Here is a 17,861-nt window from a genome sequence, read left to right on the forward strand (position 1 = left end):
TCCACACCTTTATCCGCTCACATGGCCTGCCCTCCTACAACTATACGTCTTACACACACGTCCATTGACAGATCACCACAACCTCATCTGCTTCCCTTCATGACCTTGCCTCTGGAAACACAGATATGGCCACATGTCTCCATGCACTCCACAGGACAGGTTTGGCATGCTTGGTGCATCTAGGTTTGTACTGGTTTGCAAATGTGGACCCCTGACAGCCTTTACCAGTGTTCCCCATTCAAGTCACTTTGTGTTCATTGTTGTTTTATGTATGTGCTCTTCTGATTAATGTGTTGTATGACTTTTTTCCATTACTTGTTGTCCTAATCCAGCACTGTGAGTGACTGCATGATATGTGTGTGTACTTTGTGGGAACATGCATGTGGTACATCATCCCCTCCCCCCAGGTTCGGTTCATCTGTTGTCCCTGTAGGTGTTGGCAGTGTACCCTATGATCCCTGCCCCCTTCCTGGGAATGTCTCATCCAGGGCGTGTGGTCTGTTGGAGGATGACGATTGATGTCATGTCCATGAACTGTGGTATCCAAAAGGGGGGCGGCGGGCTGGTGGGGGGGGGCAGAGTCTGTAGTTGTGGTTGAACAGACTTATTTGCGTGGATGGTGCGTACATGGGTCTCTTTCTGGTTTACATGCCATGGTGTGTTGAGCATGTTGTTTTTGTGATGAGGAGCTGGGGCTTGCCCTTTCACACGTGGCCTTTGTTTCCCAGTCTGCCCTTCTCCCTCACCCCCCTATTGTCCTTCTTTGCCCCCAACATGTGCTATATTTCAATGAATGTGCCTTCCAGGCTCTCAGACCAAGGTACCTTTTTTTTCTTGTCTTTCTGTCTCTGTCTTCACCCCTTCTCTCTGCCCTCACCCACTGTAACAACCACCATCTTTCTCCTCATCTCCCCACCAGCCAAACTCCTACCTCCTTGCTCCACAATTCCCCTCTTTATCTCTCTCTCTCTTTCTCTCCACTCCACAGCTACGCATTCATCACTCTGTGTCCTGTCTCCCTTATGCCCTCTGTAATCCTTCACATCAGCTCCCACACTTGTACTTCCATTCCCCAGACATTCACCTCCTCACTTGGTGTCCTTTTCCCTCCCCTGCATCCATGGGTGACCCAAAGGCACACGTGGCACCTGACAGTCAATAGCCGATTTGTGCCCTCACCCCTAGGCTGATTGGGACCTGTTTCCAGGGTGCATGTCATGCTGTAGTTGACATGTGTTTGCTTCACTTTCAGTGATTGCTCAGTCAATGTGTTTTGATGTTGTTGGATTCATTGTTGCTCAAGCTCTGTGATTTGGACTTCCGGTCGTTGACACTGTGTGGTCCATGGCGTCATGTTCACTTGTTTCATACGGAAATTGTCAAGGTTGTCCTCTTTGTTTACTTTAATGCAATGCATGTCTCTGCAGGCTTAGAATGTTGTTTCAGATGGAATGCTTGGATGGAGACAGATGGGTAACGTGTGCAGGTAAGTTCAAGGCACTCATGGGGGCACATGTTGTGGTGTCGTTGGTGGCAGGGAGGCCTTCACTGTCTGGGGTGTTTTTCCTTTCATTGGCCTGAGGTGAGCAGGTCCAGCTGCATGGGTGAGGGGACATATTAAGTAGGTGGCTGTTGAGTCATTGCTTCTAGTTTTGTACTTGTCATGCCTGCCACCCGGTATCCCATTCACTCACCTTTATCATGGCATGGCTTCCCACGCAGACAGTCCCACTGGGCTCTGCCTTCCCTTCATCTTGCCTGTTGCCTGCTCTTTTTTTGTGTGCCAGTATCCTTGCCCGTCGTTTATCATTCCTTTCTCTTGTCTGCTTGTCTTTTTTCTGCCTGTTGCCTCTGTGCCCTGCCTAACTCTTTGAATGCAGCCTATTTGCCCAGCTGCATTCTGCCGAATCATGGCTTCACCGCAATTGCTGTGGATTTCACCTCTCGTCATCTTGGACATTCCATCATCAGCTTCCCTGCCAGTGTTTCCTACACTGACCTGATGCCATGTTAATCAGGGATGCCAAATCATGGCATTGAGAGTGCTTCCGAGGGGATCCTGGGTTTCAAACCTCTCAGGGATCTCTATTCGGTAGTTTTGTCAGTGCCATTCTGACTACAGCCTGTTCTGATGTATCACAATGACCCCTCGCCGGGACATGGGGTAAGTGGAACCTGGTCCTTCACAGCATGGCACTCAGGGGGGGCAGGCAGTGGAGGTGTTGTGGGTGTTGATGGTGTCACTGTGTGAGTTGTTTTAGATTGAATTGGCTTGAGGTGAGCTGGTCCTGCTGCATGGGTGCGGGTGTGACATGGTGATGGTAGGCTGGTGACTCATTGCTTGCAGTTGTTGCATGTCATCCATGTTACAGCATGGTGCGGTGGCATTGGGTGCATGGATGTGTTACATGCTGTGACCTTGTGTTATGTTTCAGGACTGAGGCATTCTGCAAGGGCAGATGGTAGCTGAAATTCAAGGGAATAGTGTTATGGGACACCTGCACACAACACCTCAGCAGTTTCGGCTGTTTTGGAGACCTACAGAGCAGAGCATGTATGTATTCCTGGTTACAGCTTGTGCAGGCACGCAAGGGAAAATGTGTAAGGTGAGATGTGCCTCTTTCTTGAACTGAGCTTGCTATTTTCTCAGTTCATATGACTATTTTGATGTAGATATGTATTGTGTACATGGTTTCTGTCAGAGAATGGAGTGGCCAGTCTACCTGTATGATGTTGTGCAACACGCTTAGGGTGGCCAGGGCAGTGCTCACATGTGTTTGTTACTGTTTGCTTTTTGCACTGTGCCTTCTTACTTGTGTTCTCATGTGTGTTGGTGGGGTCTGCGTGCACATTATTTGTCTTGGGGCATGTGAAAGTGGAAAGGGATTTTGTTGATTGTGTTGTGTGCTTTGTTGTGTGCAACATGCATACGGTTGTTTCCACTTGCTATGGCTGTGTCAGTGGTTGGTGCAGTTGATTTCATGCCGGTGCGCACACACATTTTGTCTCTCCCAGACATACATTCTCAGGGTATTGTTATGGTCACAGAGGATTGGCCCCAAATCAGCATTGAATGGCACCAGGGATATGGCTTCACTGTGTGTGCTCCGCAGGGGCTGGTATTTATGTGAAGTACGATTGCACAAGCTGATTGCGTGCCCTTTGTCCGACCAAATGGGTGGTGCCTGTGGCTGAGGGCGATGTCCCTCCTGCATCTCTACTGGTATGTCACGCCGTGTGGCACCATTGGGCAGGACACAAGCTGTCACAATAATTTTTCATAATACTGGTGGGGCATATAGCAATACCCCACCAGAAGTTAATGTACCGAAATGTCGCCTCTACTACTGCACCCCCGCAGTCGCTGCGACTTTGGGTGTGCACAAAATACTGACTCCCATTACTGTGCCCAAGCAAAGCGGGAGTTGTGGGAGCGTCCCCCGCTCTCCTTGTCGCAGTAATGGGAGTCAGGAGTTGTGGGGGTGTCCCTCGCTTACCATTGTGGTAAGCGGGGGACAAGGAAGTTAAAAAAAAGAAAAGAAAAGCACCATGCAACGTCGGCTCCGACCCAAGTTAGGTGCCGCAGGGATAGCGGGGTGTAGGCGGTGTACACAGAAGTGTGCCACTGTTAAGGTAAGTGGGGCAGGGATGTGGGGGGGTTAGGAAAGGGGAATGCGGGCCGGGGGACATAGGCAAAGTGATCTATCTGATCAGTGCACTGCACCGTAATTGGTGCCGACATTTTAGTTGACGCAGTTACGGCCAGTGCAGTGGTCACATAGATTCCCCCAGAGTGGTCAAGGGAGCAGAAATGTGACTTGAGCACCCTGAATGTGCACTCCACTATGCCCCTAGTGGCTGTATGTGCTGCATTGTACCTTACCTCAGATTGTGTGGCAGGATTCCTGAATGGCGTAAGCAGGAATGATGAGACACTGTACCCTGCAAATGTGAAGATGGTAGCTATTGGCATTGATTGTCATGGTCAGTTGTTCAGTGTGTCACATGACTGCATGCATGTGCATGACAGTTGATGCCCAGAAAGGAGCCAGCTGTTGTGAAAGGTTCCCATGCCAGGGCCTGGTACAGTGGTAACAGGTTGTAGATGTAGCTGTCATGTGTGCTTCCAGGAAAATTGGCGTTGACTTGCATTATGACTCCTTTTGCACGACAGATGACCTACACATTGATGGAATGTAAATGCTTCCAGTTGCAGTATATGTGCTCCATCAATTGGGGGTGCATTGTGCAACACATGTGCAATCAATGGTTCCAAGTACACGTGGAAAGTGTGCTAGAGCACAGAATTCCTGGCAAACTCTCTACCTTTCCTGCTGTGCATGTGATGCAGGCCAAGACCTGGTGAAGACACCGGGATTACGTGGCCTGAGATATGCCCCCTTCAATAGCAGTGGTGCGCTGAAAGGATCCCATGGCTATGAAATGTAGGGCTGTCAGCACCTTCTCCGTGGGGTGAGTGCATGGGGACAGATAGTGGGTGATGCAAGGTTTTCCACTCCCTGGCCAGGTCTAGGAGGACATGGGGGTGAACCTGTACCTTGCATACACCTGGTTGTCTGGTATCCCAAACAGTGTGGTTCATGGTGTGAAAATCCAGGGTCTCTACATCCTCCTCCTCATTCTGTGTCCATGTGCAATGACTCCCAGTATACCTGCATTCATTGTGGCTGACCAATGTTGGAATGTTGTGTATTGCATGCTTTATACGCGTTGTTTCCTTTGCGTGTTGTACTTTGCGTGTATTATCATGTGGCAGTGAGATCGCAAGGTTTGCGTGTGACTTTTCCTGACGTGAAGCTGCGCTTTGAAATCCTTGAATTCGGTTATGTGGTTTCTTTGCGTGGCCTGTCCCTCAACACGCCCATGTTGTTCCTTGTTCTTCCTCATTTTGCAGAGGGAATGGGGAATATGCATGTTCCACCCCCTATTTATTTAGTTGCGAATGCCCATCCCACACTTTGGGTGAAGTGTCGCGCACAGCGCTCAACTGCACAAAAAGATGTGAAGGACCCACGCAAAGCCACGGAAATGCACACAGAGTTTGTTCCATGAATCGCTGATAGGAGTTTTGCCTGCTAAAAAGTGTGCAAAGTCACTTTTCAATACGCAAACAATTCTGTGAATCAAGCCCCTAACCTGCTATCTCCAACAAGTCCCAAACTGCTCTTATACAGTCCAAAATGAAATTCCCCCCTCACTCCCGATCACCAACTCCCACAACTCAACAGGTGTTGACGTGGCATCAGGCCTTCAGTATCAGAGTGATGCAGCAACCCTTCAGGGGGTTCATCATGATGAAGCGAGGTCCAGAAAAGGTATAGGTGGATGTGGTGGTGCATCCAAAGCAGTAGGCTCGAAAAGAAGAAAAAAGGTGGGCGGGATGAGGGATGACGGTTATAAGGATGTATATAACAAACAATAGGGGTGCCCCTGTGTGCAAGCGTGAGTGGGGGCAAGAAATACTTCTTAAACAGAACCGACAAACGGGTACTCACACTGTAGACAGTCCTAAATTCTGTCAAACAATTTTATCCTGCAAGGATTGTTTTATTCTTCTCATTAAATGCTCTTGAACAATCCACGTTTGCGATTTGATGAATATGTTGTTCTTTTGTACTTTATGTATTCATGATGAATGTTATGTCTTATGTTTTCTTCAATTTCTTCGAATTGCTTTTAATAATTTTTGTCAAAAGTATAAAAATTCTGATTCATTAAGAACTGTGCTTTCAACAATAAATGTATTGTCAGCATACTCTAGACTTCTTCTTTGGTTTATCCTTAGTGACTAGCCTTTGCAAGCACTCGCCTCAAATTGATATGGAGATTTAATTCAAAAATTGTTTGACAGAATTTAGGACTGTCTACAGTGTGAGTACCCGTTTGTCGGTTCTGTTTAAGGGGTTATAAGGATGTGGCAGGGCTCAATGATGGAGAGCTAGCACAGACCGCAATAACAATAAATACATATACATTATAGGCAGCGGTCACCGCCCTATAGGTAAGGTGAGTTGTACTCCCATAGTAACATCAAAAAAATGAATTGTTAGTAACATTTGACTCATGCAACGGATTTGGCTGAAAAGTTGAAGTCAATTAGGGATGCGCAGGCCCCCCAAACTGCAAAGGTTGGAAAAAGTCATAAAAGAATTAAAAAAGTTATTAAAAAAACAAAAAAAAACAAAAGGAAAGTTACAGTCTACTTCCTATTTATTTTCCCATGGAAAAAGGTCAATGTTTGCCGGATCGCACAGCCCAAACCGTTGGATGTATTTGGACCAGGTCCGAAACAACTTGGGGATGGAGCGTTGATTTGAGGCCTTTTTTGCTGTTTGGTGTTATTCCATCCAGTAGTTTTTTAATATTTGGAGGAGAAAAGCGTGCCCCTTTGTCGACAATAGATAGCTATATCTTGGGTAAATTGACAAAACTGGGTATTTTTATAAATGAAACAGCTGCCAAGTGTATCGGAAAGTGAAACACGGGAAAAAAGCCATTTACAGGTCAAAAACCATGCAAATGCCATCGGTCTAGAGGTGGGGGGAGGCAAAAGGACACCAAGTGAAATTTGGGAGTTTGAAGGGGTCTAGGGACTGAATTTGCAACACAAAACTTTTCTGTAGCCTCAGCTATGGACAGAATAGCTGCAAATAGCTGGCATTTGAAAGTAAACTGTGTCACGGAAACAGTGTTTGTTGTGTGAGGAATGGGAGAGGGCAGGGAAGGTGCGAAGGCCATCATGGTGTATGGGGAGCAGGCACAGATGAGGTGGACACTTGGTGAGGGCCTGGGGGGGGGGGCCGGGAAGCATTTTGTTTTAGCTGAAGTTATCTGTAGTTCTGTGCCCGCAGCTATAGAAAAGAGTTTTTTTTTTTTTTTTTAAATAGATTTTTTACAGCTACAGTGATGTTGGGGGTGAAGAATCACTAGACATGATATCACGAGGAAGAGGCCAGCCCCATCTGGCCATGGTGCATAATAAATGAGCTCAAGTTACAAAGCCAGTTAATATATGAGCTCAAGTTACAAAACCAGTAAGAGCAACTTGGCCTCAGGGGGCCGGCCCCTTCCTCACTTTGAAACTAAGCAGATTTGGTCCCTGTTACTGTGTGGATGGGATACAGTCCACAGTCCCAGATGCCGTGTGTTTTCTTACTTTTAAATATATCATAACACACTAAGAAAACAAATGGCATCTGCATTATTATTTTTTTAAACTATGCTACTGTCAGTCTTTGAAAGTATTGCACTGAGAAACCATTTTTTTAAACTTTTGCTGAATTGCATTCTGGTATTTGTAGTCTCCCAGTCAAGATGGTGGGAATATTGCCCCAATTATACACTTTTTGCCAGGAGCCCTGCAACAGCCGTTCCTGTTCTACCTCGGGTTCCGGCGTCGCACCATGCTGCAGGAGCAGCTAGGATTCCATCCTTCTCAGGCCCGACCTGCACGCCTTTGATCCAGTTTTGCATGCTGCGAAGTCCACATCTCGCCACCTGTGCCTGCCAAGAGGGGTACTGAGGCACCGTGGCCAAGCAACCTGGGCCCCAGTGCCAGCTTGCATAATTGTGCCCCACGAGATTTTCGGAACTCATCATCGCCGTAAGATGGCCGCCATCTACGTCGTGCCTGCAGCGTCTACATTGGTTGCCTAGCAACCATCATTACATCAGCATATTGCACTGCGCCAAAAACCGGAGGCGGAAGCCAGCCCAAGTAGCATAAGGCCCCTTCCTGTCTGCCCCTGTCCGCCCCTGTCCGCACCTGCGCTACGGCACGGGACACTGCTCCACTGGACTGATACCCTGCACACCAACCTTCTGCACTATCCCTATTCGAGGAGACCGTTACCCTTCCATACGTCTTCCGATATCGTGATTCGACTAACACTCATGGATGGTCACTTCTACTCGAACATTGCGCCCCCCCCAACACCTAAAGTGCGCATAACCCTGCCCGGAGTTACCGGCACTGACCCTTCTACTGTTCGCATACTATACATTTGAAGGTATGTTAAGCTCTAGTCTATCAATCATGAAAAAAGGAGAAGTGTCGCTGTGCCAGGGGTTAAGAGCTGAAACGGGGGTCATTTGATTCCTGGGGATCCCCTAAGTAGCTCAATGTTTAAGCAGTGAATGCTATAGTCAATTATTTTGAGAAAATAAATCCTCTTGACACAATATGTGAGATACAAACGTGAGGCAATTTTCACATAACAAACGTTTTTTTAATATATATAATATAATATATGTAAAGCATTCAGCAAGTGATAAATCAAAAAGGGAATAACAGTGAAAAAACAACAATAAAAACATATGAGTCTCCAAACATATAAAACAAATTGGTGCGGTGTGACACACACCTAAATTAGGTCTATTATTTCATCACAAAAAAAGATGCATTTAAGTCAAAACGGTGGTGTCCAAAGAGCAACAGATATGCAGAAAAGAAAAGAAGTAAAAGAGTGATAGACTGAAAAAGTATAACCGGAAATGCGGTTGATGTTGGCAGCAAAGTGGTAGGACCTGGGTATGTCTGTCTGTACTGCCAGGGTCTCGGGGAGAATTCCAAGACAAACAACCTTTCGTTATGCTGATATTATTGTTCAGGTAGTCTATCGCCTGCCAAGCTAATCACATCAGGGAACGATCTTATGTACCCAACTCATCACCACTCTATTTTTTTGTGCACCTGCGCTAGCGCCTTGTCATGCTTAGGTTTGTCCACGCCAGCACACATGATCTTCTGTTTTGCCCTCTATTGTACATTGCCTCATCTACCTGCCTCAACCTGCTAACTCATCTTAGGCACGCCCTACTCTTGATTTTCTCACGCACTGTATCTTCACGCTTGCAATTCAATTCTACTGTGTTCTGACCTACCTCTTACGTGATATATGCCCCTATGCGCTGCCGCGCAACCGTAAGCCTGCCCATGATTGTAGTCCTGCTCTTGTGATTTGAATGTCCTATTTGATTTTGCCCTACATGCCACACCATCTGCCATAGTTACCTCACCTTTTTTCCAAGTTCTTAGAACTTTGTGACCGGGACCCACCTTGGCAAGCCTGCCTATGCATGTAGGTCAGTCACTGTAATATTAACACACTACCTGGCGGCCCTTTATTATTTGTTTCCTCACCCGCTATAGTGCCTTTACGTCATACGCAAGTCACCCCAATATCGAGGTCATGCTGCCCCAGACTTCGGTCAGTATTCTCCCAATCATCCTAGCTGTCACGGTGTTTCTAGTCAAGGAACATTGGGCTAAGCTTGCCAGCACTATCAGCATCGACTGCCAGCTCCCCTGTTCATACTCCATTACAATGCACCATAAAACTTTGCCACCTCCCAACCACCTCTTTCACACACACCTTAATAACACCTCTACCAACCTTTGTACCAGTCATCCCAACCCATACCTCAATGAGCCTGCCTTGTGGCTTAAGCACTTCACAACCAAACCCACGCCCAATCAACCATGTCCACTATTGCTCAGGAATTCCAGACTTGGATCTAGACTCCCCTGCATTTTCTGCGCCCCACGCCCTCACACCTGCAATCCCCATGACCCCACTCAGCCTCCACATGATCACCCTACGACTGCCCCCTTCTAAAGAACTTAAAGGAGCTCTCATCAATGCCAGATCCCTTACTGCCCATGCCCTCGATGTCTCTGACCTCATCACCACCCAGAACATTGACTTCATCGCTATCACAGAAACATGGCTGCATGCTGCTTCGGGCCCACTCTTGGCCCTCGCTATCGCTGATGGGTACTCTATTCTCAGAAATGAGCGCCTTTCCATCCTGTCCAAAGGTGGCGGCGTTGCCTTTACACATAGGGATAATATCAACTTGAGACTGATTCCGGACACTCACTGCAGTTCAGCTGAATTACTCTCAGTGAAGATCTCGCTCTGACCCACTAACACGGCGTCACTACACCTTATCAACAGACCACCTGGTCCCCTCTCCTCCTTATCAGAAGATATTACATCTATCCTGACAAACAACACTATGCCTAACTCGCAAGTACTGCTGCTAGGGGACCTGAATCTTGGACTTTCTGACCCCAAGAACCTCATGGCCACAGAAGTCGCTACCAATCGTATCTAACCTAGGCTTTCAACAATGCATCTTCGAACCAACACATAGCAAAGGCAGAACGCTTGACTGGCTCGCAAATTTCAATTGTAATACCATGATTAGCTCTAACTCTGCTTGCGCTTGGTTAGACCACAACATCATTCTTTTCCACCTACCATCCACCACTCCAGGCTCCCAACCAATGATAGCTCCCTTTATTCCCACCAGGAACAAAAAGGATATCACCAGGGACAAGTTACTCCCACTTATCCTTCCTATACTGAACAACTGTGCCGCATCCCACAACGACCCAACGGTCTTAGTGGACACCTTTAACCAAACACTGCTCAAAGCCATTGACACCATAGCCCTGCTCAAACTTAGGAAAGCCAAACAACGAGCCCATCTGAACTTGTGGTTCACCCCACAACTCAGAGCGCTGCGTAAAGAGAAACGAAAGGCTGAATCACTCTGAAACAGCCTCCCTTGTGCTGCCAATAAAGACAACCTCTTCATCGGATCCCTTAACTACAAGGAAGTGATCATACTGGCAAAAAAAGAAACCTACAACCTGCGTAGCAAGCTGAATCCAACACGAAGGAGTTATTCAAAATTCTTAAAGAATTAGAATCCCCATCGCCTCTACCTGATACCTGCATCAAAGACAGCTCCTGGTGTAATAACATCCAAAACACACTCCTCTCCAAAATAACCTCATTACAAGCCAAAATTAATGCCAAACAAAACTCTCTTTTCTCCAAACCACCGGCACCAAAAACCACTATTACCTTCACTCAGCCCCCATTTAGCTTCCTTCCTCTCACTATCCCAGAGGTTGAAAAAATCATCAGTAACCTTAAACCGTCCAACTGCCAAGGGGACACCTGCCCGGCACCTGTCATTAAGGAATCTGCCCACAACCTTGCTCCTTTCATTACCACCTTCATTAACTCCTCATTTCACTCGGGAATTGTTCCCAACAATTTGAAAGACGCTTGGGTCATCCCCCTGCTGAAAAAAACCTACACTCGATCCCTCCATACCTACTAATTTCAGACCAATCACCACGTTCCCCTTCCTCCAAAAATTCTAGATAGAGCGGCCTACCTTCAGATACAGAAATATCTGGAGACTAACAATCTACTTGGCACTAGACAATCTGGCTTCAGACCCAGGCAAGGGACAGAAACAGCCTTATTAGATCTAAAAACACAAATAGAGGACTTAAAACTAGCCCTTCTTCTACTCTTGGACCTCTCGGCAGCCTTCGATTTGGTCAATCACCAAATCCTATGCCAACACCTGAAATCAGCTGCCCACTTCTCCGAAAATGCCACTAAATGGATCAGATCCTTCCTAGACAACAGACACTTGAGAGTATTCTCACCCCCCGTATCTGGTGATCCATCTCCGGTCCTCTGCAGAGTTCCTCAAGGGTCGTGTGTATCACCGATGCTCTACAATGTTTTTACCAAGCCTTTGTTTGATGTGCTTGACTATCTGGGTGTCACATACACTAACTACGCGGATGACACCCAGATACTCATCCCCATCACTGGTGACTACACGGCTGACGCCAAAGCTCTGAATTATGTATACCAAGTTGTCCAAGCCTGGATGGCATAACACGAGCTCTGTCTCAATGATGACAAGACAGAGCTCCTCATCCTTGGCACCCAATAAAGACTTAATAAGCTTGTTCAGGCCTTCACCACCTTCAATATTGACGGTAACTCCATCAAAGTAGCCAAAGAAACCCAAGCTTTAGGTGTCTACCTTGATTCCACATTGTCCCTAAATCGACAAACAAACGCAGTTGTCGCTGCATCGGCCTACACATGTAAGCTGATTACAGCATGCCGCCCATTCCTCTCCACCCAGAACTGCATTATTCTCACCAGGACACTAGTTATGTCCAAGCTTGATTACTGCAACATACTCTATCAAGGCACTAACCAGCGTAATCTTAACAAACTGCAAATCTCTCAAAACAATGCTATCCGTCCAGCCCTTAACATTCCCAGATCTGCTCACATTACTGACACCAGGAAGAGCCTTCACTGGCTCTCTGTGGCCCAAAGAATATCGCTCATATCACTGACACTCACGTATAAATGTATCAACAACTTGGCCCCTATCTATCTAGCCTCCCGCTTCTCTCAGTACATCCCCACTCGGACTCTAAGATCTGCCCAAGCACACTCACTCTCAATCCCCAAATACAACCTACAGACCGCCAGAGGGGTCAGCTTCCCGGTCCTCGCATCCAAACTGTGGAAAAAACTGTGGAACTCCTTGCCACTGGATACCAGATCACTCCCATCCGCTACGCTATTCAAACATGAAGCCAAGATATGGCTCTCCTCTTCACCACACACTCCAACAGCTTAAGCCACCTGTCCTTGCTGGCCAAGTTTCATACATTTGCTTGTAACCATATCATTACTACTCTGTACCTTTGTGCCTCATGATATGCGCTGTGTATTTAACTTGCCTGTAACTGCATTTTTGAACTTTTCTGCGCACAAGCAAAGGACACATGTGGGTGGACAGCATAACTTTTTTCCAGAGGACAAACGCACCCTCTTTGTTCTTTTTAGGTTGGCAAACTTGCTCAAGTATTTGGCTACCAGGATTTTACCCAGGTTATCATGTTCCCAGTGCAGACGCTTACCCACAAGACCACAAGCACTCGTTTCATATTGGGATTGTGTTTTTCAGGGAATGTTTCACGACTGATTTCTCAATTTAAAAGGTGAGCCGTCCTACCAGTCGTTTATCATTGATGGCAACACCATCCAAGTTTCGAAAGACACTAAAACCTTAGGCTTTTACCTTGACTCCACTTTATCCTTATCTCGACAAACAAACACAGTCAGATCAGCCTCGGCATAACACCTGCAAACTCATTGCAGCCTGCAGGCCATTTCTGACCACCCCGAATACGGTCACACTGGCCAGAACCCTCATTATGTCCAAAATTGACTATGGCAGCGCCTTCTACTTAGGAACCAGCCAAGAGAATCTGAACAAATTACCCAGAACAACACTATTAGAGCTGCCCTAAACATCCTGCGAATCCACCACATCTCTGAATCTAGAACTAATCTACATTGGCTACCCGTCTAACAGAGAATTTCACTGAAATCTCTAGCCCTCACGCACAAATGCTTGGCCAACAAGGCCCCCTTGTACCTCTGCAGCCGGCTATCCCACACCGCGTTCCTACCCGACCTCAAAGAACCACCCAGACCCACTGTTTATCGATCCCTAGGTACAAACTTCAAAAAGCTGCGGGCTCAAACTTCCCTGTCCTCGCCTCCAAGCTTTGGAATGCCCTCCCTTTCACCATCAGACCTGAAGATTCCTTTAGCGCATTCAAGTCCAAAACGAAAACCTGGCTCTTCAATCAGCCTTCAAACATGCTCGGCACACCACTGTCACACTAGCTTTGGCCCACTCGCCGGCTTACACCTTTGGCTCCATGTCCTTGTAAATTTATGCTCTAATTTCTGCTCTGTAGATTGATATATGCTCTGATTATTATGTATGTACACTTGTCCTGTGCCTAAAGTGTGTATATATATATGTGTGTGTATATATATATCTATATATATATTTCTGAGGCTTGTGGAATCTGCTTAGATCACATGCTGTGCATAGGCCGACATCTAGTGGAAGCTGCGGAGTATTACAGTTTGTTTTTCGAAAGTCGAAAATGGGCGTCGACACAGGCGTGCCAGTAATACTATCCCTAGTGTGACGTCCACTGTACCCAAGATCCCTCACGCGTGTAGGATCCTCAGATTGTTTTTTTCCGCCATACTGGTCGGAAGCATCTTGCGGAGTTCCCTGGCCTTAGCCATACTTTTGCTGTTATTATAATTATAATTCTTATTCATTCCCTTCCCCACCCCAACGTCGACCCTCAACCTCGACGACGGCTGGAGAAGTCATCGACCGTCGACTGCTGCACGACGGATCTGGGCCTCGGAAGGCCGCTGGCCTCGGCCCGGGCCTAGTAGGCCGCTGGCCTCGGCCCTGCAAGTAGGGAGAGTGGGGGGTGGTACATACTCTTCACTCTTGGTATATAGGTACACCTTATATATTTCCTACACTTACCAGCCCGCTGCCTCAAGGTGCGTATGGAGGGTACCCCTTTCCAATTCTGCCCCAAGTGCAACCGCAAATACCCTTGGGTCGACAGGCACGCCACGTGCAATCTCTGCTTGCCGAGGGATCACCCCGAAGCGAACTGCAGAGCGTGTAGTAGGTTTAAACCTAAGACACTTAAGGACCGTTCGACAAAGCGTTGGGCCCACCACGCCAGGCAGGAGGCCATGGCAGCGGAGGGCGCCTTCAGCGATGGCAGCGACGCCGTACTTTCGGACGGCGAGGGCATTATGGCGTCAAAAGACAGCCGGCGAGCGCAGGTCCCCGACCTCGGAAGGTCGTCCGGCAGGGCGGCTATGGGGAAGACCCCCGGCGACGCAAGCGCTACACACCTAACACACACTAAACACACTAAGACCAACCGGACCTCGACGACGTCGACTTCCCGGAAAGAGGCACAAAAAGAACGGTCCGACTCGGTGTCCTCTGGGCGCTCTCGATCGAGATCACCTCACGACGCAAGGCAATCATCCACTCTTGCCAATAGTGCCTCGCTACACACATTAACGGAAGTTCGATCGTCGGGAGACGAAGACGACTTCCACCCCCAGGCCGCGCTCCAAGTTACCGAGACCGCGGTTAACACCAGTGAGGCCCCACGCCCGAAGCACACAGATACCTCTCCAGACCCTCGGCGCCAGGCGTCGAAAGTCTCTGGGGCCTCCAAGGGACAGGGAAAACATTTTTCCACGCACGGGGAGGGGGGGAAACAGCGGAAAGCACAGCCTTCCACCCCTGTAAAGCCATCCTCTCACCCTAGGCAGACAAGTAAACACAAGTCTACCCTTGAAAAGTCCCATAAATCATCACCTGCTAAAGTAATACCCTGTTCCAGGGAATGGTCCAGTGAAGACATAGACAGGGTTATGTCTAGGATGTCTTCCTTGGCTGATTTTTATGATAAGAACCCAGAACACTTTCTTTCATATAACCCTCAAGGGGCCACACCCTCAGGCTCCTCCGATCCTATCCCGCTAAGTAAAAAGCCCCGGGTCGAAAGACCTGAACCCTTCGAGGTTCAGCCTTACTCCACTCCATATTCTACTCCACTCCCCAGTTATCAGGGACAAGTTTTCCCTGAAGAGGACCAGGAGTTTGCAATTATGGAAGAACAAACCGGGACAGATTACTATGCAGAGGATGAGGACCTGGAGGAGGGAGAAGATGAGCAGGAAATTTACAGATTAGATTCCCCAGTACAAAGCGAAGCCCCAGTTACTGACTCTCCAGTTGATAACCAGCCCCTCCTTAACGAGGTTCTCGCTCGAGCAGCGGAACACTTCCACATCGACACCCACGGTGTACAGGAGGAAAGGGACTTCGCGGAGGAGTTTGTAGGAGAGAGAAGACCGGTCGCTCAGACCATCCCTATCCTCAAATCCATCCAACGAAGAATAGATCCTTCCCTGGTGAATCCTAACCTCACCAGAGCTGTCAACCCCAGAATTGAAAAGATTTTCCGGGCAGCCCAGTCTGACCCTCTGTATATAAGGGGACATCTTAAACCAGATTCCCTAGTGGTGACCAACACTAGAAAAAGGGCTGGCACGCCCTTATCTTCATCAGAAGCTCCTCCCGACAAAGAGAGCAAAAAACTTTACGGGTTTGGCAGAAAGGTAGCCTCAACGTCCGCCTACCAAGCAAGGATTGCGAATTCCACCACCCTGTTGGCTAGTTACAATTGCCATCAATGGGAAGAAGTCGCGGCGCTCATTGCCTCTGCTCCAGAACCGTTAAAGGGCCAGCTGGCTCGGATCTCAGCAGAGGGGAGAACCGTGTCTGGTTGCATTTTAAAAGCAACTTTCGACGCCGCTGACAACGCAGGGAGATTGATAGCAGAAGGTACTGTTATCAAGAGACATGCGTGGTTACGGCAGTCGGGATTCAAGACAGAAACCCAGGCTTCTTTAATAGACAAGCCAGTGGAACCCGACCTATTGTTTGGGAAAGCGGTCGAAGACGCACTTAAAAATGCCAAAGATGAATATGAGACTCTCAAATCCCTTGGCCAGCTTACCAACAAACCCCCTAACCAGAGGGGGAACAATAATTTTCGTCGCCCACGCGGCCAAAATTCACAAAGAGGCAACTATGCCCAGGGACAAGGTACACAATGGAATAACAACCAGCAGTCTACCCAGAGTTACGGCAGGGGTAACAAGAGAGGTCGTGGAAGAGGCAGAGGCAGCCCCAACAAGGGAGGTGGCACGCCTCCACCAAAACAGTGACGCTCAGTTCAGGGTCCCTTGCCACGCAACCCCAGTAGGGGGACGCATTTCCACCTTCACCCAGGCTTGGGAAGGGATCACCTCAGACAGATGGGTGCTGTCAACAGTATCCGCAGGATATTGTATAGAACTACTGCAGCGTCCCCGGAATCATCCTCCACGACAAAAAGTGCACTCCCTAGAGCATCAAAGGATCCTTCTCGAGGAGATCGCCATTCTGCTAGAAAAGGACGCGATAGAACTCGTCCCAGGACACCAGGTAAACAAGGGTATCTATTCAACTTACTTCCTTGTGCCAAAGAAAGATTTGACAATGCGCCCAGTATTGGACTTACGGCCTGCCAACAAATATGTCAAGCCCCAAAAATTCCGTATGACCACGCTACAAGAGGTAATCCCCCTCCTAAAAAAGGGGGATTACATGGCAACCTTGGATATGAAAGATGCTTATTTTCATATTTCCATGCTCCCAGCGCACAAAAAGTACTTGCGCTTCAAGGTGGACAGTCGCCACTACCAATTCAAGGTACTGCCCTTCGGGATAGCTTCAGCACCAAGGGTATTCACCAAGGTACTGGCGGTGGCGGCTGCACACCTACGCAGGGAAGCAATCCCGGTGTACCCTTATCTGGACGACTGGCTCATAACGGGGGAAACCCCAGGAATTTGCAGGTCAAACATTCAGAGGACTATCGACCTCCTCCACGAATTAGGCTTCTCCATCAACGAGAAAAAGTCAAGTCTGGTGCCAAGCACCTCAAAACAGTTTCTAGGAGCTATCCTAGATACTCAGAAAGGATTGACCTTCCCTTCGGAAGAGAGAATTCGGAATATACTTCTGCAAATTCCGCATTATCAGTCAGGTCAACAGATAACAGTACGCAAAGCTATGCGGTTACTGGGCATGATGGCGTCATGCATTTACCTGGTCCCCCACGCGCGTCTGCGCATGCGTCCCATGCAGGAATGGTTGGCGAAACAGTGGTCTCAGGCAAGTGGTCATTGGGACGATCTAGTGGTCGTTTCGCCAACACTCGTACAGAGCCTACACTGGTGGACAAGAGAGAATCTCGCAAAGGGGAAACCCTTTTACGATCCCGAAGTACAAGCCGTGGTGACTACAGATGCATGCCTGACTGGGTGGGGAGCTCACCATCTCCACCACACAGCTCAGGGTCTCTGGTCTCACTCAGTAGCCAAGAACCACATCAATCTGCTAGAGCTTCTGGCAGTATTCCGAGCGCTAAGGGCGTTCGAGCCCCATCTACTGAACTTGTCGGTGCAGATCAGGACGGACAGCACGACAGCCATGTTCTATCTGAACAAGCAAGGGGGGACTCGTTCGCCAAA

This window comes from Ambystoma mexicanum, chromosome 1q (genome assembly GCF_040938575.1).
Source record: "Ambystoma mexicanum isolate Mex_15411 chromosome 1q, UKY_AmexF1_1, whole genome shotgun sequence".
NCBI classification, from domain to species: Eukaryota; Metazoa; Chordata; class Amphibia; order Caudata; family Ambystomatidae; genus Ambystoma; species Ambystoma mexicanum.